The 24003-nt window shown below is 35.7% G+C and overlaps 1 protein-coding gene across 1 annotated transcript in view; it reads right to left on the minus strand.

Moving 5' to 3' along the window:
• Window positions 1-24003, minus strand: part of LOC128009701 (netrin receptor UNC5D-like) — a 159525-nt gene that overhangs the window by 72548 nt on the left and 62974 nt on the right. The window lies entirely within an intron of this gene.

The raw sequence follows: 24003 nt of genomic DNA on the forward strand, positions 1-24003 counted from the left end.
GCTTACAAATATTAAATTACCCAAAGAGGGAATATTTAATCATTTAAAGGTAACCTTTACTAGAATTAATTTAAGTTACTCTAGACAATCTGTTCGTCCAGCGAACTGGAAGCTAGACTTCCTTATCAAAATTCAATAAAAATACCCTTCTTACAAACTCCAAGAAATATTAATCTTCTGATCAGGAAAAAACAATATTTTCTGTGTCTGTACTACTAAGATTACTGAAAATTAATTCATATAAAACAAAGCTCGTAGCGTAGATCACACGATTCAGGGACTTCGATCTCAATGAGCAATAAAACAATTCAATTCAAGCAAATTATAGGATTTAATAAAAACAGACTAAAGAGTACATAACTACAATTCACACGGAGTAAATATGAGTATATAGCAAAACGAAAATACAATTTAAACAAGGTAAATGAACAAGAATAATAATGAGATAAATGAGAGATAGAGATAAAGAGAGAGAGAGAGAGAGAGAGAGAGAGAGGGAGAGAAAGTGAAAGTGAAAAGCAATCTCAGCGTGGCAATTTCAAACAGTTAACTTTGCAAGAGACCCCAAGTCATTGGATGATTTCACAAACATGGAATAGCCTAGACAACCTTAAACAGCAATTTTAGTTGCGATATAAGAAAGTACTTGCTTTGATCTGGCTCTTGTGTGTAGCTGCGCTCAAATTGTCCGGTCTGTGCGGCCTCAGCGTGGTTCTTTCCAGAGCAGATGATGCGCGAGCTCGATGGTTAACGCGAAGGTAAACTTTGCCAAAAGATGACTAGACTCAAGTTCGTTTGGCTCGTGAGGGCAATTGAACGAAGTCAAATATCAGCAGACAATAAAGAAAACTAGAATGAAACGAAAAGTAAAGAAGAATAACGGAGAACTTCTTGAAGTCCGGTTGCAAAGCTGGGAATCCTCTTTTCTCTCTGGCGGAATGCGCAGAATACAGGTTTCCTTGAGCTTTTAAGTAACTCTAGGTTTACACCTATTTTTTTAGTATGAGCCAATGAAGTGTAAACAAACTAAGGCGGGAAAAATCTTCTTTGTTTGCTGATCTCCGCCCACTGGTCTAATTTATGGCGATGTCAAAGTTAAACATTTTTCTTAAGCAAGATCGTTCCTCTGAAACAATGCATCTTTTTGTAATTTGCTATCAAGATTCGTTACAGTCGTGTTTTTACGATTATCCCGACACTAAGAACTAGGCTTTTACCAGTCCCGTATCCAAAAATACAGACTTACTATTAACTAAATGCATCTAAAGTTTGCATTAAACACACAGTAACATTCATATATTCCACTATGCCGCATACCTACATTTGAGCACAAAAAGGGAGACATTAAAAAACATTTAGAGGTAGTTTTAGTAAAAGAAGGTCCATGGGCCAGCAAAAATGCTTGTGCCTGTTTTTGAGTGTATGTGCGTCTGTTTCACTGGAATGTGCGATCGAGAAGGGGTGTTTGTCTTCCCTTTTGAAGTTCGATATCGCATCTCTGGATAGTCTCCAAGGTGTTATAACTCTCATCCCCGCCAGGACATTGCCGTCATGGCGGCGCCCAGGGTGGTGAGTTATGTTGTAAGAGGGTTGTAAAACGAAAGTCCTTGTTTTTTCTTTAACTCACGTTCTGGTCTTTGAGTGTAGAATGTGTCAACAGGGTCAGGATTCACTAACATGGAACAGATGGTTGAACACCATCCGCTCATTGGTGTTACACTGTTAATAAATGGTGCAGAAGTGTTTCTTCCTGTATTACACACACTGAAGCGTGCGTGACGCTCGCAGTGATTGCAGTGTCTGCTGTCTCACTAAATAAGATGTGAACACATGAACAATATCTCCAGAACTGCTTTGACAGTCACTTCATGAGCATTTGACCGTTTGATTTGAGTAAAACTAGCGTCACATCACATACACAGAACTGTAAAGGTACGTCAACCCGTCAAAATAAAAGACTGGTTTAGTTTAAAGTAAAGTATTTGCCAGATATGTATTACTATTGTTCAGCAGAATGTACATAGCCTACTACTAAAAAAAAAATCTAACATTATTTTTTTAAGGTTTAATCACACAACATTTCTTCCATGTTTTATTTTTAATAGTAAATCCCATTTGTTTACCAAAAAGTTAAGTTTGCTTAATTTTCAATAATTAAAAGATAAATTAAATGTGTTATGTGTTTAATGTTTAATGTGCATCTCAGAAAAATGCTTTATTCAGAACCCGAACTGAATGGCACTTAAATGCACTTAATTCATCTGTCAACTTTATTGTCATTGTTCACAGTACAAGTACAGACAGAGAAACAATGGGTAATAATTAAATGTTTATTTATGATGTATGCATTGGATTCTATGCAAAAAAATTTAAAAAGAAAACTTAGTTGTTCATTTTAAGAGACCCAGGAGTCTTATTTTCTCTTGCATAATTAATATATTACTTTAATTAAGCAAAAACACATTTTATCCGATTAGTCGATTAATCAATGGAATTTTTGGTAGAATTCTCGATTACTAAAATATTTGATAGCTACAGCCCTAGTACAAAACAACTGTAGCAAAATGGCAGAAACTGCATTTGAATGAAACGAATATGAGACTGCAATCCTAGGATGTCATAATAAAATAATTTTACACAATTTTGAATTGAGTTTTAATATTTTATCTACTTAAACGCAAAGCTTCCACCAAGAAAAAAAGTTCAAGCAAGAGTACAGTGCCTACTGCTGCTACCCAGATGAGCCTGTGTTATTAGATTTTACCCGTTATTATCTAGGCATAATATACCTCGGAATGTCGCGACTGACCAATCAGAATACATTTTTCCACAGAGCAGTGTAAAAATGCCTGATAAAGTAGTGTTTGTGAGAGCAGCGCTTAACTGATTACAGCCCTTACCAGGGAAACTACTAAATCTCCTGCTCAAACAGTGCCTCCTGCTGTCAGAGAATGAATTTGCATATGCAAGTCTGTGAGAAACACTGGTGTCTGTCAGCAAACAAACAAAAAGCATGCTTCAGAATGGTTTTGAGAAGCAAAAGTTTTGTAGTGCTTAAGTTTTGTATTATTACTATGAATTAGGCTACTACTACTATTACTATTTTTACCCTGCAGTAAACATTTACTCAAACGGTCACACTTTATTTTAGGGTCCAATTCTCACTATAAACTAACCATTAACTTAGACTTTTGCCTCAATTAACTCCTTATCTGCTGCTTATTAATAGTTTATAAGGTAGTTGTTGAGTTTAGGGTACTGGGTAGGATTATGGATGTCATGCATTATATGTACTTTATAAGCACTAATAAACAGCCAATATGTTAATAATAAACATGCTAATAAGCAACTAGTTATTAGTGTGAATTGGACCGTATACTAAAGTGTTACCACTCAAACTCATTTATATGAGATGAAGGGGTAAAAAAGAAAAACAAAATCGGCCAAAAAAATTGCCATCATATATCAGCTATCAGCTGCCCTGAATTCTCAACATTTCGGCCAGAGAAAAACCCATATCGGTCTACCTCTATTATATTTCTTATATTTGTATGATTTATGAAGGATCATGTGACACTAAATCCTAAGTAACATCTGTTTTGAAAAACTAAAATAAATACATAAATGCAGCCTTGGTAAGCATAAGAGACAAAAGAGACCAAAAAATATTGAACAAGATTTTTTGAATGGAATATAGGCTACATACATGCACATTAAAATAAATGGATCTTTTGAAGAAAATAAAAAAGGACATTTATCCGTCTATATAGTCACCAAAATGTTTCACAGTGTTTCTTCTGTACAAACCAACTTAAATGGTAATCACATTTGAAATCAGTCATTATGAGTCAGTGCAACACTAAACCTCTAGTTCTAATAATCTCATAAAGCACATTTCCAAATATCTCATAATGTGTCAGCAATTCCCATGCCAGCTATTTTGGGCTCTCTGGCTTTCTGATGTGAAAGTGCATGGAAAGCAGCTTGACTGGGTGGTAGTGGGTTTCATGGAAAAGCATTTGAATCATCAGTCCTCATCACCAAGTGGCCACTTGATGTAGTAACACATCACTGTTTCAGCACATGCATCTAAAGTCCCTGCCCTTTAAATCCATGCACTTTGCTTTCACCCCCAAGCCTCTCGTGGATTACTGAAGAGGGTTTGACACAAGAGGAGGAGAGTATGTGTACAAGGGAGCATGTGGGGGTTTCATGGTGAGCACTCTGTTGGATGTCAGTAAACTGAGAATTTTAAGGCAGAAGTGCCAGAAAATGTCAAGATAATCCCAGCCAAGGAGAAAGGATGAGAGCGAGAGAAAGGGAAAAGAAGTGTGAGAGAAAGGAAGTTAGAAAGAGTTGGAATTGATAGGGTTTTAATTGATGTCTCAAATATCTCTTACTCCGTTCACTCAATCGTGTATGTGTTCTCTCTCTTTCTCGCTTTCTCTGCAGAAATCAAGGAAAATATGCAAGATTTTTTTATGATATTTTTAAGAATAATATCATTACCATTAAAATAACTGAACCAGATTAAAATGATTAAAGAATTCCAGAATCATTACTAAAGCACTACCATTTTTTGAACTTAAAATTAAACCTAAACTTTAAATTGCACATGATCTTCATAAATAATGTCATTCTAGTTCTTTAACATGAAACAAAAGTACAGTATAAGTAAATATTAAACTTTTCAGCTAGTCTTCGCTATGATAGAGCAGTGATGTAAATTAAATGCAGGCATAAGGTGAAAAGGTATTTATAAACTGAAATTGCATTGAATTATGTGAACTATTGCTTTAAAAATGTAAGCATAAATTTAATTTGAGGCATTTTTTGTTTGTTTGTACCAGTAGGTGGCCCAAACTTGCTCAGGTAGTCTTAAGGCAGTCTTAAGACACAGAATATTTTATATTCATTTTTTTTTTTTTTTTTTTTGTGGTAAACCAGTTTAAAATCGTATATATGTGGCACACTAGAGCCCTGCATTTCAGCCCCGGTCCGACGGTAGTTTCATGTGTCCATATTGCACCAAAATGCCACACTGCACTCCCTTGGGTCCACAGCAAGTCGAATGGATGAATGGTTCTGGACATAATAAAAATTCAAACAGACAGATGCACAGATATTCCTGCCTTTATTAGAGAGAAGGATATTTTCAGCCCCTTCCCTCCAAAGCTTTGAATATTCAGTGTTGATTACTACCGAAGCTTCGAAGCTCAAAAAATGGTTTTCAGACCAGCCCTAGTCATTACCTCAAATTGAGTTAAACCTATCGGACTGCACCATGAGAGTTTCATGCCAGAACTCTGTATTTGATGGAAGTGACAGAGTAAGTGAAAATATGAGAGAGACGAGCACAGTTCATAATACACCTGTATAATGAGTCTTTTATATACTGCATACATGTTCCACTACCATCTAAATTGTCCAACATAACTTTTCTTTTTAAGGACCAACCAAACCTGCTTAACTACCTTTGGTTTTCAATTTTTGCTTTAAAGGGTGGCTCTGCATGTCATGCAATAGTTAAAACTCACTTAGCTTTGATAAGAACTATAAACTAAATCTGTTCACATTTCAAGTTGATTGTATTTTATACAACTCACAAGAACCACAAGCAGCTCTACACATTCAAATGAGCCTGGAAAACAACATTTCCTCCAAAGAATGAGTTCAGATCTCCTCTTTTCATCTGAAGACCTTTGTAGAGCAAGCTTTTTTTTAGTGCCAGTTATTTTATTTATTTATTCATTTATTTATTTATTTATTTATTTGCTCACTAACAGATCTGGGCTGCATCATGTTAAGAAAGTTGCTTCACTAGCTGAACATATGGTCAAAAGTGTAAAACAGCAGCCAGTACTGGAAGCTCACACAGAAGCGTTCTCCTTCACTTGGTTGTTTTCTCTCTCTTTACTTCACTCTACTCTCAATTCCACACATTCAGCAATCCGGTCACACTTTTTCATTGTTGGGCATTCATTACAGGTGTCATTTTACCTTATCAGCAACATTAGTTCTCAGATTTGTCTGCAGTGATAGAGAGGAGGTTGCTGCCTCCCTAAGCCCCTCTCACATTTACCTTAGATGGCACTGATGCCCATCTGCTCTCCAGGCACTAGAAGCCATCAAACCAGGCTAGCAGAATAGATCTGGGACAAAAAGCTCTGCTGCATCAACAATCCTCATTGTTAAGCCAGGGTTGGGTGTGCCTTTAGCTGCAAAAACAATCAAATCAAGAACGGCCTATCATAATTCGGATATCAAACTGCCCAGCTATTTCACTTCAGCACCGCTTTTCTCACACACACATACACATGCGCGTGCACGCAAATGAGGATTAGAGCCTGTAACCGGTGGAGGAGTCTCCATCCACAAACAGTTGTTTATTGCCTACAGATATAAGGTATTTAATTGCACTTTAACAAGTAATCCAGCCTATATATGTGCAATATTTTAAACGAGCCCTAACTAATTGAGTTTAATGGCACATCTAATGCATCTCATTCTTGTTTCTGTGGCGGTGCGTCATGCTTATCATAAGGCACACATATCGCCTAACACTATTAAGCATCTTTAAAGGGGACATAGCACACAGTTTTGGCCAATTCATGTTAATCTCGAGTACCAATATATTAGTATTGTGTCCTTTATATCTCCAAAAGTATTTAGTTTTATCAGATTTATAAAAGAGAAATACAGGCAGAGCTAAAGAGTTACGATCACCGATTGCTAACAAAAGACAAAAATTTGATGCAATTTTATGACTGGTTTATTTTATCGCTGGGACTGTATCTTTAAGTATCAAATGATTTGCAAATCCAGTGTCGAACTGGGCCAAGTTTTCGGGAACAAACAAACACATCTGTGTTATTAAAACACACTTCTTTGGAGACATTCAAGTCCTGTTCAGCATGGTACAAAGGAGTAAGTGGGGTCTGAGAACCCTCAAAGAAGGGCTACATTAATTACATTTGCAAATGTGAAATATTTGATGACTAAATTAGCTTTTTGCTTCATGTTGCAAACTGATATATCACAAATGAAATTCTAGATATGAAACAATATTAAATAATATCAATTAAATAGAAATGTACTTCAAGAGATTTCATAATGTTGCAATAGATGTGAAGGACTTTCTTTATTGGGCCCTCCAATGGCTTTAATTTTTCATCCTCTAGATAAGACTCTATATTCACAGAAGTTAGATACAAGATGCACTTGAACAATAGAGCTTAAAAGCTAATTCTATAATGAGCAGCATAATCCAACATTGGAAATTAAGATGCAACCCCACCATACAGACATTTATTCCACTATTGCATTAGTAATGCTCTAAAACTGAGATGTGATAAGAAAATGCATTAAATTGAAACTACTGTCATTGGCAGGGAGAAAAATGAATAATAAATTAGCCTAAATGTTAAGTGGTGAATAAGAAAAGCTGTATTCTAAAAGAAATCCTCTCTGAGAACAATTACCCTCATCTTCTGCTTCATGCATAAAATTAGAAATGTTTTATATTAGCATAGAGAATATTATTACAGCAGCTACTGACTTTCTTTTCTGTAAAAAGAAATATATGTATATAATAATAAAAAAAAGAGTAAAAAAAAAGAGTTAAAAAAAACTGAGGTCAGTGTGTGTAGAAATATATTTTAGAAATGTTTATTTCCTAGAAAATAAATCCAATACAATCTAAACTATTAAATACAATCCACTCAAATGAAATGCCACCAGAAGAGATGAGATCCCGCTCATGTCTGTTGAAAATACAAATGAAATTAAACTAAATATGAGCAAATGAGATACAGTAGTGGTTATTATCCTATAAACATAAAATCATAGCACAAAGTCCTTTGGCTTATCTTAATCTTTGCACACACAAGATATTAATTTGAATAATTTTAAATAGCATTCATATTCAGCCCTCATCCAAAGCATTCTGTAATAATACAAAGAAACACATTCATTCAATATTTACATGAAATGGATCATAAAACCTAAAAATCTCCAATCTTCTACTGCCTAATGTACAATACCTAAATTCTTCTGTACCATCATTAATATTTGTTTCATAAATAAAACCGGATAGAGTCTTTAGTCTACATAATATTCCAAAAACAACAAGACAAGCTGATGCCTTGTAAAAGAATAATACAAACAGTTGGTTTGGGCATTTTGACACAGCTGGAATGGAAAGGAAGGACTAAAGTGTCTTTTTTCTCTGCAGAAGCTGAGGGAGTTTGACTGGCTCATTAATAATGGCTAAATGTTCAGGCAGGTTTATGTGAATAATGAAAGGATGTTTTAGGTGCACTAGCTGCTTCATTTGTTTTACCAATATTAGTCACAACTTTTGTGTCTTGTACTATAACCTATGATTTTGACTGGAATGACACAAAGAGCAAAAACAGGACTTCTAAATCAGTTGAAGTGGATGCTAACCTCAAGAGACATCAGCCTACCTTTCTCTTGCTTCCTTTCTATCTCAGTTCATTCTTTTGTGGTTACAGCCTACCTTTATCTGACAGGTGAGTAAAACTTCTCTCTCCAGCTCACTGGTTGTGAGGTACATTTAATCACTTCAGAGGCTGATTTATTTACCACGTGGTTATATGAGGGCTCTCAAGGGCTAGTGAAAGATCCAAGGGAAATGACGTATAAACCCAAACACAGCCCGACTCTGATCAATCTTCTTTATTACTATGCATGAGAATGGAGAATGGATGAATCTGTTTTAGCTATGAAAATAACCAATGAGACAATTTTTTGCCATTTCTACAATGTAAATGCCTTGCTACAAAGTTATCAGTGCCGCAGCATGCTCTTCTGAACAACACCATAAGCCAAATTATGTGTGCATTAAGGCATGAACAGAAAGAAAACTGAATCAAGTGTGCTAAAAAAAAAATAGGTAACCAGGCAAATGCACTTACACTATTTCATAAGTCACCATTAAATTGAAGATATACATAAACAGGGCCATTACAGATCCATTTGCTGCACTGTACCCAATTGTAATTCTTAATTCTGTCATTAAAGCTATCATGTATCAAAAAATATAAATGTAAGCCACTTATCCCACAATAATGTGCTATGTTCTCTAAGACAGCAATGGAAGAAATAATCCAATGATCTTTAAATGAGAAAAAGAAAAACACTGTCACTTTATTAATCTGCTAGTTTAATGTGATAAAGTCAATAACCTTCTTCTTTCTCTCTCAAGCAATTATACCTCCCAACATGAAACGTAAACCATTGTGTTACAGAGTTTCAATATTGCAGCACTTTAGCATCGCAGTCGAAGCCATTATTCAGAAAAAAAGAAGCAAAACATGGCCCATGTGCACTGAGTATTGAGCAGAATATCAAACAGATTCAGTAGCAGATCCTCTACATGCTGATCCTGAAAACAAATCTACCATCTAATGGATGGACATCTAGCATATAGATGTAGCCTATTTTTAATAGTACAAAAAAGTGCATAATACAACCAAACTGAGTCTTTGGTCTATATATATATTAGTGGTGGGCACAGATTAAATTTTTTAATCTAGATTAATCTCACTGTGATCTTGAAATTAATCTAGATTAATCTAGATTAAAATGGCTCATTCGAATTCTGCTGAAGGCATTCAGAATATGTGTGTTACTCAAATAAAATTGACAAACAGTAAGTCTTTGAGAAGGAGTTTATCAGGCTAGGTGGGGCATCGGAAAAGTTGCTCATCTCCTGTTTCCAAAATGCATCACAAAGTGCTTGAAAAAGATGTAAACTAATTACACATCGCACAAGGTGCAGACAACATTAAGCCTGTTTCACACCAATGTTTAAGTTTTTTTCAAGTTTGTAGGTGTCATGGTACACAAACCAAATAATTAAATGTAAAATAGCACTGGATAGTCTTCAATGTAAAAATGAAATATACAATCAAACCTACATTTATTCAGACACCTTCAACATTTCTCACATTATTACAGTTTTGATATATATATCAAAAATTATACCTGGTGTCTGAATAATTTTTGTTAAAACTACAAAGTAATGCAGCCAAGAGCAGTGAGTGATTTTCTTTTTTCATTTTCTTGGATTAACATTACAGCAGCCAGTAGCTAAATTAGGCGCAGTCACTTTAAGAGACCATGAACGCATCCAATATAATACACATCCCATTTTTTCCTTCAACTGTTTGCTTTCACTTAAGAAATAACTGACAGTTTTTTCGAGCCTAATTTCCAAGGTGGATATTTTGACATATTTTGTATGTATTTGTCGGCACAAAAGCAAAAATAAGCAAATTCGATGTTCAAGTGTTTTGAGACGCCTTTCTCTTCGCAGAAGAGAGCTCGGTTCAGTGTCGCTGTCCGTGATACGCGTCTCTCTCTCTCTTTCTCTCTCGTGCGCACCGAACACCAGTAACCAGCTACTCCGTTCAGCTTTTCCGCGTCTTGTGTCTGGATGCTTTAATGTTTAAATCAACAAGCGGTAAGGCGTAAAAACATGTGCTTTCATGACGATGCGCAGCAGTGGCCCGTCAACTGTCCTGAGCATTTTTTTAGGCTTGCCTCAGCCAGTCGGTTATATAAAATATCAAAGTGAAAGTCATCATAGCTTGCTTAGTATAGACCCAGCTCCCAACCCAACTTTGAGAATAGATTAACAGCGATATTTTTTTATCGCCCGATAAGAGTCTCGCGTTAACGCAGCACATTAACGCAGATAACGGCCCACCACTAATATATATATATTTTGACAGCTAATGGAAAGACAGGACAAATATTTCAGTAACACAGTGATATCTAGTATAAAAATGTGCACAGATAAGCAAAAAATAAATAAAATAGAATAAAATAAAAATATATTAACAGATGCATTAAAATAATTTGTTTCAGCTCAAATCAATTAGAGGAACATTAACATCATAGATTTTTAAATCATATCCTTTTAAATCATTGAATATAGTCCTCACTACAAAACGTGAGAGAAAGTGAGAGGTCAGAAGTCCCACGAGTTCTCATTAAAGTTACAAAGACAACATGTGTCCTTAAGCTCAGGCTCTCTAAAATAAACCCTCTTGTGTGCACAGAACGGAAGAATGAATACAACTGCATCTCTTAGCATTGTAATCCATTTACGCTCAACATTTAAGTTATTAAATATGGCATCACCTTTGATGTCTTGGTGCAAGTTGTGAGCAGAATCTTCTTTGTAACCATCAAGCATTCAAAAATGTTTTCCCAGACAATTTTCATAGGCATATTGCATTTATGGACACTGAAAATCATGACAGAGTAGACATGTGATACTGAAACTCTGACACATCTGCTGTGCATCAGATGCCAAAATGGCAAAGAGTGAGCAATCTCATATGATCCAGCCCAACTTTAATGCATCTTTCACTTCATATCCCAGTCCACCTGCCACCACTCAAACCAACGCTAGCAGTTGGTTTCATTTAGGCATCAGCTGCAAGGCAGTCCCTTTTAACATGTAATCTACAAAGTATATAAGGAGGTGAAATGCTGACTACAAGAACAGTGGTAGTTTTTCAAGCTAATGTTGACCTTTTTCAAGTGATCATTTACATACACTATGTGTCAATTAGAGGCTGACATTTTTTTCGGGAATCCTGCAGGTCATGGGAATGCGGCAGGATTGGAAACAAAATCACTTTTCATCACGTGATTGGGACGGGGCAGGAAAAAATGTCAACCGGAGTAGGCTGGACCGGGAATCATAACAACACTATGATACCCAACTTTATACACAAATATACCTTTTATATAAACAAACTATAAACTGTATATTTTCATTTTGAACTCAATTCTAGTTGCCCTGTCTCATGCTCTCCTCATGGGAAACTCATTCTTCTGGGTTTGGGATGGGACAGGATTATTTTTTTAAGGGGAGTGGGATGGGAAAAGTTTAAAAATCAACTCCTGTTTCACCCTCTAGTTTGAATACTATAATAAATGTATTAATAGAGCTGTTGTAATTATTATTATTATTATTGTCTTTTTTATTTTATTTTACAGAACAACAGTAAACTACAATAATAACATTTATTAATATTGATGGAGTTCAGGTTGATCAGGTGTGTGATTTCACATAATGCACCTGTTTCTACATAGAGCCGTTGTTAACTGAGAAGATGCGTAAATAAATGCTGAAAATGAACGTGGATTTGCGCATCTTCTCAGTTAACAATGGCTCTGTGAAGTAACAGCTGCTCTATGTGAAATCACGCACCTGATGGAATTTACTGCTGATTAGAAAACCGGCTTTACTGACGAGATGCGCATAACGATTGGCCGATCGTGATCGGCACAGCCCTATTGTTTAAGTGAAAGAACATCTGTAACCTAGTCCAGGTTGGGGGAATTGTAATAATATTTTTTTTTTATTATGTAAATATTTTTTTGCATTGAAAAAAATTTTTGTTTGTAGAACTGTCAATCAGAAAGAAAACTGAAATTGGCAAATTTCAGGATCGACATGACACACTTACTGTACAAAAACATTGGAATTGGCCAATGGAAATTGCAATCACTGCATCTCTACAATGTATATTGATATATCACTGAACCAGTGGAGAGGCAAATTTACACACCAGTCACTTTGCACTTGATCACTAAATATAAAGCAAGTAACTATAAATTACAATATTTCCCGATACCCAAAACCCTGAATCTATTGTCTGTTGACGTGAAAGTCCATTGCAAATGATACATTTTGTACAGTGAATCTCTACAGAAATATCCTGCTTCACATATAGAGAGCAGTGAACACTGTGAAGGAACCTTGTGAAACTTTGTGAGAGAAACTTTTGACACCATGTCCCCTTACCCCAACTAAATGAGAATAATCGCTGATAATTGGCAGCTGGCAGTTTTTACAAGGCGAGAATTATGAGACATGATTACTGCTAATTAAGGCTGGTGTGACAGATGAGGGAAGAAAGAGTGAGGGAGCCTGTATATCATATTCACAGGAAAAACCTCTGGCATATATGCAAGAATGCATGCTCAACAAAAGTCATTTTATCACCCTCGTGTTACTGCAAACCTGTATGACTTAATTCCTTCAGTGGAACACAAAGTAAAATGTCAAGCAGAATGTCTGAATTTCTTTTCTCCAAACCAGAAGGAACAAAGAAACTCATACAGGTTCGAAACTTTAATTTTCAACAACTTACAGACATTTATAGATAATTATAGCTATATATATAGATATAAATACATACATACATTTTATATATATATTAGTGCTGTCAATCGATTAAAAAAAATTAACTAATTAATCGCACAATTTTTTTAAAATTAATCGCGATTAATCGCAATTAAAAGACTGAAACTTTTTGGATATGTAAATGTAAAATGTAAATAATTAATGTAAACTCAAGACAAAGAAACTATTTAAATTCGAAATATGATTGTTTATTGGAATTTTTGTTTAACTTGTAACACAGATTTTCTCATGTAAACAACATACCTGCAATAAACCATCAATATCCTCCAAATTAACTGTTGGCTTGAAAGCCATATTTATTACAGAAATAAAAACACAGGCATGTAAGTACCATTTGAATTTCAAAACAATCAATGCCAATAAAAAACAAAAATGATTTCCATGTTGAATTCTAAGTGGACTGCAAAAAAATTCCAAAGTATAGTCATTGCCAGTGCTTTAAGTGGGCCAGTATGCACCGGTACCGCCACTTCCAAATATAGCTCTTGAGCGTACCGCCACCTCTCCGTGCACCCAGAACGTGCTTGTAGCGTACCGGTACGCTCATTTGGACATCTGTTTTAATAGAGGTTTTAATCTTTTACCTGCACTGCCGATTTTCAGAGCGCCCTTCACAATGCAAGCTTCCTAATTCATCCCACCCAGAGCAGAAACTACATTACCCATTCACCCTTAAGTTATACAAGTGAATAGCGCATGTGTCGCTTTTCCCACTGTTAAGTGTCAACAACTCAACGTGGCCGGAGAAGGTGTGTGGAACTCGTTGTGAGTTATACTAAAGCAAAATCTTTTATTTAGTATTTATTGTCTGATAAACATTAAAAACTGTCTGCGGAGGTTGAGTCTTCCTGCAGCCCCCGCTGGCTGTTCATTGGCTGCAGCATCTTTTTTCTAAGTTCTAAACAAATACCGTAGACGGCAAGGCACAAATTTAGATATTCATTTATCTAATTAATCTATAGCCTATGCACAAAGACAATATGATCTTTTTGTTCCCTTTTTGTTTTAAAGCTTGATGAAGAGAGAGAGCGCAAGTTGCTGCAACTGAGGAGGACAGTGATGCACTCGTACAGGAGTGATTGACAGTTCGCGGCACTGTGTACAAAAATACTCCGCTACACAATTATTTCGTTATTTTCGTTTAAGCTTATTAACGTTAGCGTTACAGAAAGATCTGATTTACGCACTGTTACAGTCATTGTTTTTTTTTTTTTTAAACAATGACATTTGAGTTCATGATTTTAATGTTGCTGTTTCTTGTGGCAGACTAAATGAAGAGTAATGTTTCTTGTGGCAGACTGAAGAGTAATCCGGCAGAGTTTTACACTGAAACTTTCCGTCTAAAAGTCCTTCCTTGGTCTTATCCATATCTCTTTGCACGTTGAACACCCTTAGGCCACAACTGGAAATAAAAAAACTGCAACCGCGTTAATTGCGTTATTTTTTTTTAACGCGTTAAATATTTCAAATTAATCGAATGCGTTAACGCGCTAATTTTGACAGCACTAATATATATACATATATATATATATATATATATATATATATATATATATGTGTATATATATATATATATATATATATATATATATATATATACATAAATACATACATACATTATATATATATATATATATATATATATATACACACATAAATACATACATACATTATATATATATATATATATATATATATATATATATATATATATAATGTATGTATGTATTTATTGATATATATATATATATATACACATAAATACATACATACATTATATATATATATATATATATATATATATATATATATATATATATATATATATATAAAATGCACCAATAGGATATGTATTAATATACTTTCACTGACTGGCCATGCTATTCAGACTAAAACGATAAAACAAAAAAAAATACAAAAAGAACAAAGCTGTTGGAGGAGATACAAAGAAAACTGACAGGTAAGGAGAGAGTGTTAAGGTGTTAATTCTGCAAAGTATCACATGGATGTGCAGGTTTCTCTGATAGATGAAGAAAGTGTGTTGTCAGCTGAGCTGCAGGCAGAGAGCAGGAAAGGGTGAGCAGTCCACAATCTGCTCTGCAAGCCAAAAACGCCTTAGCCAGCAGTCCTCAAAATAACAAATGCTTAATAAGCAAAGCTGTCTACTAACGATCCTTTGGTCAGGATTTACAATGAATTATGATAGTATAACAGCTTGTTATTGCATGCTCAATTTAAATAAGACAATGTCTAAAGTCTCCCACTATCATTGAGTGTTTGTTTAAATATCACTGCACTGGGCTAGATCTGGAAAATTAATTACTAGCTACATAGCTGATTTTGGACTGGGGTTTTAATAGCTCAGGGGTAATTTTACAGCACAAACTACATACATAGCAGGGCATCCTTAAAGATCAACAATGCCTTCCGAGTATAACTACAGCACACGGTCACATTTTGCAGTAATCCCACTCCTAATCCTGATTCTTACTATCAAGTTGCCTAAAATCTAGCGATGTGCAATACATCTGCAGTGGAAATTTAAATGTGGATGGTCATTTCCCCATCTCAAAGGTGATCTTTTAAGACACTGATTGTATTGTAATCTGTGAAATAGCTTTTAATTATTGGATAAATTAGACTGTAGAATGCATTTATTTGATAAAAAAATTATTTTAAGTAAAACCAATACTGTTATATAATAATACAATTTAATATAATTATAAAAGGATAGTTCCCAAAAACTAAAAAAGAAAATTGCGTCATTAAAGGTGCAATAGGTGATTGTCTTTAGAAACATGTTTTGTTATACTGGTTGAAAGTCTCTTCACATCCCGATAGTAATAATTAAGTTAAGTGGTCTGAATGTATTTATCTATATTTATATATTCTGTGGAAGGCCTAGGACCAAAAAAATATTTGTCCAATCAAAAGCTCAGTCCGAGCGTTGAAATAATTTTCCTACCTGCCTGTCAACATATGTATCTGCATACCTCAGCACCCTGTTCGTGCAGACTGAATACGTCATCTGCACGTTCATGCATGCTGTGCAGACAGAGTGAGAATGGCACACAAACATCAACAACCCAGTCTTCTTTCCTGGTACTGTAGTACTTTAACTTGTTAACCAGACCCCCGATTATGAGACTCACAACTGAAAGTGCCCTACCTAATTTAAAATTGCAACAGTTCCTTACTTATTTTTTTGTTACACACATAATTTTGGTGTCTTTGGAAAGAAGACCCTTTGGGCTTGACCTTTTATCAACCATTGATAATGCTCAAAAATGTTAAAAGTACATAATTTATATTTAAATAATTTGCCAATGAAGGATTCAAACGCGAGTTTTGAGCAGGCTTGTTGTTTGTTGTTTTTTCAGATCAAAAATGCAGACATGGTTTTATGTTTCCGCAGCCCGATACGCAATGCTTAAAAAGACAACATAAGTCATTATAATCAATAATTATGTCCCCATTGGATGTAACAAATGCCTCGTTTGTAGGGCTGTCACTTTTAGTTCGAAAATCGATTGTAAAATCGATCAGACCAACCAAAAAAAGTTTCGAAAATGAAAATAGGGAATCGATTTTAACCAAATATGTACACTATTAATTTTAAAATAATTAAACAATTAAAAAACATAGATGTAACAAAACTCACAACCAAGCAGAAAAAGAAAATAAAGAATTCAGAAAGTACAGTATGCGTTGCGAAAGCTAGACAGAAAATACCAGCAATTTAAGCACCTATAAGACCCAGTGACGTCAAAAGCGTCCTCTTATGCTGCGTTCACACCAAACGCGAATAGAGCGTCTGGCGCGTATAATTTCAATGATAAGTCAATGTAAAGGCTTGTTTGCGCGCGTATTGAGGTCTCGTGGTGTGGTAGACGCGAATTCGCCTCATTCGCGCATCTAGTTACATGAGATTCTGAGTTATGAAAAGGACCATTGCAAGCTGAGAGCGACCGGCTTTTGTGGTGGAAAATTGGCAGAAAATTGGCAGCCCCCACCCTGCGCAGCTGTACCTGATTGTTCCTTGACATCAGTGCGATCGGAGCGCGTCTTCTCAACAGCTGGACATATAGTGAATAAAAAACGCTCTGCTCTGGTCCACGAAAATGTTGATCGACTTGTTTTCCTGTCCAATAAATTTGTAATGTCCCTAGCCTAAATGGCAGTTACGTTAAATAAAAAAAAAACACACACACATGGCCTGTTCTCAAGTTCATTTAAAGTTTAATTTTTTGAACAGTTGTTTGAAATGGATTGAATCATTATTTAAAACATGCCTTTTTTTTTAAATGCCTAAATCATAAATTCAGCCTGGTTGAAGCCTGCAGTGATGTTTTTTCTTTTGTTATGGCAGCCGTCCCCTCTGCATATATATTTTTTTCGAGAATGTTGCACTCTTGTTGCTGTTTGTTATACTGCCAGAAACTTCATGCCAATAAATAAGAAATATTGCTGACTTGTGCGTTTCCAGCACTCTCTTTACGTTCGTCCGTTATTTGGCGTTAAAAAATGGAAACGTCTTCACAAAAGTGACAGCCCTACTCGTTTGTAATGGGTTTTATTGGTTTTGTCTCTTCTGATGTCCGGATCTCAAACAAATCTTTCTATTTAACCAGATCTTCTTAGTAAACCAGTCGAACCAGTTCACCAAATCGAACTGAATCATTTTAAATGGTTCGTGTCTCCAGTACACAGTAATGAAGTACACACAGTAACTAAACTGTCAGCCTGAAGGGTAACAGTAGATATTTTAACTACAAGGCAGTGGTATAACAAGACAGTGAGTATGAAATGACAATGACTTCGGAGAAGTTTGAACTTTAATAGTGTGTGGTCCTAACAGACCAGGACAATGGCCGTCTGCTCATTTAGAAAGACTGAGATTCACTGAGGCACACACAAAACTATTAAAGTACTAAATTCAGGTTATTAAAGTTACAATAAATAAAAACACTGATTAAAAATATGAAACAAGATCATAATAAATGCACAAAAGAGATCCTCAAACATTATAACGACAAGTATGATTTAAGTTATTTAAAATCTTTAATAAACCAGGCCATCTAGAGCTATTGATTTTAATCTGGTGTAACTATAGGTTGTAAATTCTCACTAACAGAAAGGAACAGCTCTTCTTTTTCTTAATTTTATTATTATTATTTATTTTATTTGTTTCCCTGCACAAATATGACAGTGGTCTTGGAATTATAAAGTAGCATCAGACAACGGTTTTTATTTACTGATGCCACAGTCAAAAAAAAGTTGGCAACATTATCAGCTGTTAGTACTGGCATGTCATGTGATCTTAATGCCATCGCTCATGTGGCGACCCTCTCCAGAAAATAAATAAGAAAAAAAAAAAGTAAATAAATAAAACAAAATAAATAAAAAAAAAATTTTGGAAAAGCATATGCATTTTTACTTGGTTTTACTGGCACTTGAAACCTTCAGAACGTGAAAATATCGATCCTAAAGTATTGTGGCAGAGCAAATGAACACCTCCCAAAAACAAGAGTGCCCAGAGTGCTGCTTTTGTGATGGTGGCGCATGTTTATGTTTCTGAGTTCATTCTTTTGAGTTTCTCTATGCATAATTTCATAGATATGTGGCTATATTTAACCACTGGTTCACCTAAAAACTCTTACACTATCTGTAGTTAAATGGCATGGTTTGATATAGTGCTCAGGTAAATTTGATCTAAGTAAATGTTAAACTTTTGAAATTCAGAAAAAAAGAACCACATATTGATGAATCAATACATGAAAATTATGTATCTGTGTCCTGTTATTTATCTTTTGGTATGCATTTCAGAAAAAAAAATGGTTAGGATTCAGGTGTAATTGCAAATAGCGATTAATCCTGATTAATCCACTGAAAATTCTGATTAATTTGATTACAAATTTTAATCATTTGACAGCCCTAATATATATATATATATATATATATATATATATATATATATATTTTAGGTCACTAATATGACTGTACACTGGAATCTTGTGTAAGGGTTTATTCTTTTAAACAATAATTTTCTTTTGTAATAAAATATAGGAGTGGTGTTGGCCCAGTGGATTAGACGCATGCCTTTGGTGTGAGAAACCCGGATTCGAATCCAATGTGAAACACCAATGTGTCCCTGAGCAAGACACTTAAACCCTAGTTGCTCCAGAGGTGTGTGACCTCTGACATATATAGTAATTGTAAGTCGCTTTGGATAAAAGCATCAGCTAAATTAATAAATGTAAATCTACCTTCATACAAGTGGGAGGGAATACAAACCTGAACTGCTGACCAAGAGTTTAAACACAGTTGTCATTAAACATCTTATGGTGTACATGCCAGTTCCTTCCCATTTTTACAGAGTAGAAAAATAAACGTACTCCTCAACTGATATGGTGTTGTATTCGTCAGGCTTTTCATTACAGAAGTTATCTCTTGAAATACTGTATTTGAAGACAACAAGGTCAAGGTTTTATTACCTACAACCAGAGAGGATGAGAACACAAAATATTTTACACAGAAGGAAAATTCAAAGCTTCATCCATAATTCCTGAAGTTGCAAGCTTTAAAGCCATTGTACTTGTATTGCATGCACAAAAATCGAACATTTAATGATACAAATTATTAATCAAAAAGGCAAAAATAAAAATGCAAAGAAAAAGCTCCATTTCTTTTCTCTTCATTTCTCTCAGACCAGTCCTGGGGGATATGAATTAATCCTAAACTCTAAGAATTTGAAGCTTTCATAGTAAACAGGAGACAAAAAAACAAACCTAATCTGTGGTCAGCACAGTTCCCATAAACAACATACCATTATCTCCTGCTCTCATCTCACTTCTGTCTAAGATGTTCCACTCAAAGAAAATGCTGACTTCTTTAAATGTGCTCTTCAGCACTGGAAACACTAAAAAACACGCTTGTATGCCAAAATAGAGATAGCTAGCCCGTAACGGATTTACACCCCAGCCTTTCCATTATCCTGCTACGAGCACTATAAAAGTCATGACATCAGTTTAATGTACCATTCCATGCAATTATAGGCAGAGCATGTGATTTAAGTGCGTTTAAAAGGGGATAATACGTAGCTGCCTAAGGGTCACCCCATCTCAGATACATTAAACACACTTGGGTTTCCCATGACACATGGAGTAATAATATGTGGATTATTGAAAGAAAAACTGCCATCACCATATATTTGGACTGAATTTCTACAACAACAACAAAATAATAATAATAATAATTATTATTATTATTATTATAAAACAGAAAATAACAATATATATTTTATTATTAACAACAGGTTGGATGAGTCTTGATTTGAGCTTTTTCAAGATGATAGAAAACCAGACAAGACAATAAAAGTCAGATTATTGTTCTGGGATGAAGGTGTTGCAACAATTCAGGGCATCCATACATCTGCTACCACAAATAATCTATTAATTTAATATATTTTATAAACGTATTAACCCACAATTTTACATTTACATTTAAGCATTTAGCAGATGCTTTTACATCAATTAGCATATTTTTCAAAGTTGATGTTTTTTACATCAATTAGGGCTGGGACAACGCGTGGAGGTCATCGATGACGTTGACGCAAAAAATACATAGACGCAAAATATGCGCATCGATTCATCGACCTGTTTTTATTTCTCTAAAAAACGTTTGCAAAACGTTTACCTTATGTGCGCTGAATATATGCGATGGCCGGATCAACATTCTGTCCAACGTTATATAACCAATCAAGGGGGTTTTCTGCATTTATCTTTTTCTTTGGCGGCTGTCAAAGCCTTATTTGATCGGTGAGTGATGTAGAATAGAATGACTGCTGCGACTGACAGGGCGCGTACGAGAGAGAGCCCCGCCTGCGTGCGCACACTCACAGTCTTCAAACAACACGAGCGCTTCTTGCTCTCACTCTCCCTTGTGCATATTAATCAGAATCATTAAACACGATAGAAAAAGGGCGAAACACCAAAGTTTCACACGCTCTGGCGCACTCACAGCCTTCAAACTACACGAGCGCTGTCTTGTTCTCTCTCTCTCTCTCTCTCTCTCTCTCCCCCGTGCATATTAACCAAAATTATTAGACACAATAGAAAAAGGACGGAAAGCCAAAGTTTCACATGGAGCTTTCAGAGATTTTTTTTTTCTCCATGACAGGTTGCTGGCTCCCAATGTTAATTTGTTTTTTTTGTTTTTTTTGGGTTTTTTTTGGAAAAGCACTCTCTGTATTAGCTTAAAGCCCTCAAGTTTACATTGGTTACTGTATACTTTCAATTGCTCTAAACAAGTATTTTGAGTGACCTTTTTTATTGAATGCTAGACATGCAGTTGTTGTTATTTTCATCTGAAAGTAGAACTTTTTTCAGTAAGCTAGGCCCTATGTGTTCAGTAAGCTTATTTCAGTAAGCTATGTGTTTTCAAGGCTTCAATGTTTTATTGAATGCTATCTCTATACAAGTGCAAAGTAATGCATTCTTAGTCAGTCTTTTATTTTGTAATTTTAAGAGCAATAAACAGTTTTTTCAAAAATTTTTAAACATTTAAAATGCTTTAAAATAAATATTTTCTATCACTTTGTTTATCACTCTTGAAATGACCTGTACACTAAATAATCTAACCCTCATACTTGCATAACAATAGCAGTCTATTTATTTAGTGGTCCAAGTTAAAGCCAGTATGTATATCAATGACAATATGGGACAAATATAATGTAATTTAGTGGCGGCAGGTGCAACTGCTGTTAGATGTACAGTCAGACAAATGATGTGCACAGTTATCAAAGGTGCGATTGCACATACAGTCGTGGGAAACAATGTGTTCAGCAATTAAAGACGCGACAGCGCAACGAGTCTGTGGAATGCGCGTCATTGGAATCAATGTGCTCAGTAATTAAAGAGGCAGGGAGGCGTGTCTGTTATTCGGTTCGAGACATCCTTTACGGGAAACGGTGAATACTCAGAACAACGGCGCAAGGGTGCTCACAGCGCTTGGTCACGTGTTGCACCAAAACCGTTTTCGGAACTGAAACTTAGAAATTGCTCACGGTTCCGGTACTTTTCAAAGAACAAAACAGGTTCTGAATAAGAACGGGTCTCGGTTCCCATCTCTATGAATGGTTCATTGAATCATTAGGTTTGTTCGACTTGAAGCGGATCATCACCATCAGACCAATCGGTGTATGACATCAAAGTTCCACAAGAGCTCAGAATGCAGACAACTCCTTGTGCTTTTGAATGGCTCTCACGGTACTCTGATGTAATGCGGTTGTTAAGTGATGACGTAAGAAGCGCTGTTTCCGGGTCCAAGCCTCAACTCGCTTCACTTGAGAATACGACCTCAGCAGCCGTTTATTCATATTAATAATTTAAGCTAAGCGCTTTCAAACTTACGGTATACACTACAATCTCTGTGCTCACAGCATCCCAAACACAAATAATTTTTATATATATTTTTTATATTTATATTTTCATTGTCTGGCTATCTGGGACTTCGGTATGGAGTTTCACTAGTTCACGCTTACATATAATCAGCTGAGGTATGGTTTGCGTATTTGGCGTGCTGTCCGGGGAAGGGCTCCGAGCTCGGGAATGGCCCGAACCTAGGAGTACCCGCCCTTCCCCGTCTATTCATAAAGTGAACTCAGAGTGAGGAGATGGGGTGTAGGAGGGATGCTGCTAAACCGTCAATGGATAGAGGTAAGTCAGCGATATTTATACTATGGGATTGATTACTTGATTATGGTCCCCCTGTGTCGATTAGGCTAAGTATCTGACGCGCTCTTCCCGAATCTTATAAATAAAAACGTCATTTCACTAGTTCACGCTTACATATAATTAACTGAGGTATGGTATGCGTGTGACGAGTGGGGCGGGGCCGAGAGACGTGGGAACAAAGCGAGGCCGGTGGAGTGATTGGAGATGAGCGACACCTGCTCGATCCACCGGTCTCGAGTCCCATGGAGGAGATAGAAGGATATAAAACAGGAGCGATGACAGTGACGGATGAGAGAGGACCAGGCCAACGCTGACATTTGTCCACGAGCTGACACTTCGACGTTTACCGTTCAGGAATAGGAATCGTTTTTTCTGACATAAATTACTAAATAACGGTCACTGAAATGATGTTTTATCAAAATATTGGTCAAATATTGAAGCCAGAGTCTTTAGACTATCAATTGATGCACGGTTTATCCAGATCAAGTAAGAGAGTGATGTTTAACGTGCTGTGAAAGTGAAACGATAATAAACTGGGGCCGTTGGATTACTTGCCTGTTTTTCGTATAACGGTCGTAAAAAGGCGACAGTAATTTTACTCACACTTGCTATCCTGCGTCAAAACACGAGGGCTGATGCGTTTTAGATTAATTTTGAGTGATCACGCCCATGAATGGTGAAATAGGTCCCTAAATAATTTGGTCCTGCCAGAAAACTTGCATGGAAATTAAAATTTTACATTAAATCGAGCATTTAGCAGACACTTTTATCCAGCGACTTATGTATGGTGCATTCAGTCATTTTTTTTTTTTATATATATATATATATATATATCATGGAACTTATGTCTGTATCATTTCAGTGAGGTTAAAACGTGCGCGGTAAGGCGAATGTAATGTTTTGGACATTTCAGTGTGGATGAAGACTCTGGAAGTAATGCCTTGGCTTCATGGTTAAAAGTGGCATCATCATCTGACAGAACTACGTTTGTATCTGTAGTCCAAACCTATGCACACT

The sequence above is a fragment of the Carassius gibelio genome, chromosome A5 (assembly GCF_023724105.1).
Source record: "Carassius gibelio isolate Cgi1373 ecotype wild population from Czech Republic chromosome A5, carGib1.2-hapl.c, whole genome shotgun sequence".
Classification (NCBI taxonomy): domain Eukaryota; kingdom Metazoa; phylum Chordata; class Actinopteri; order Cypriniformes; family Cyprinidae; genus Carassius; species Carassius gibelio.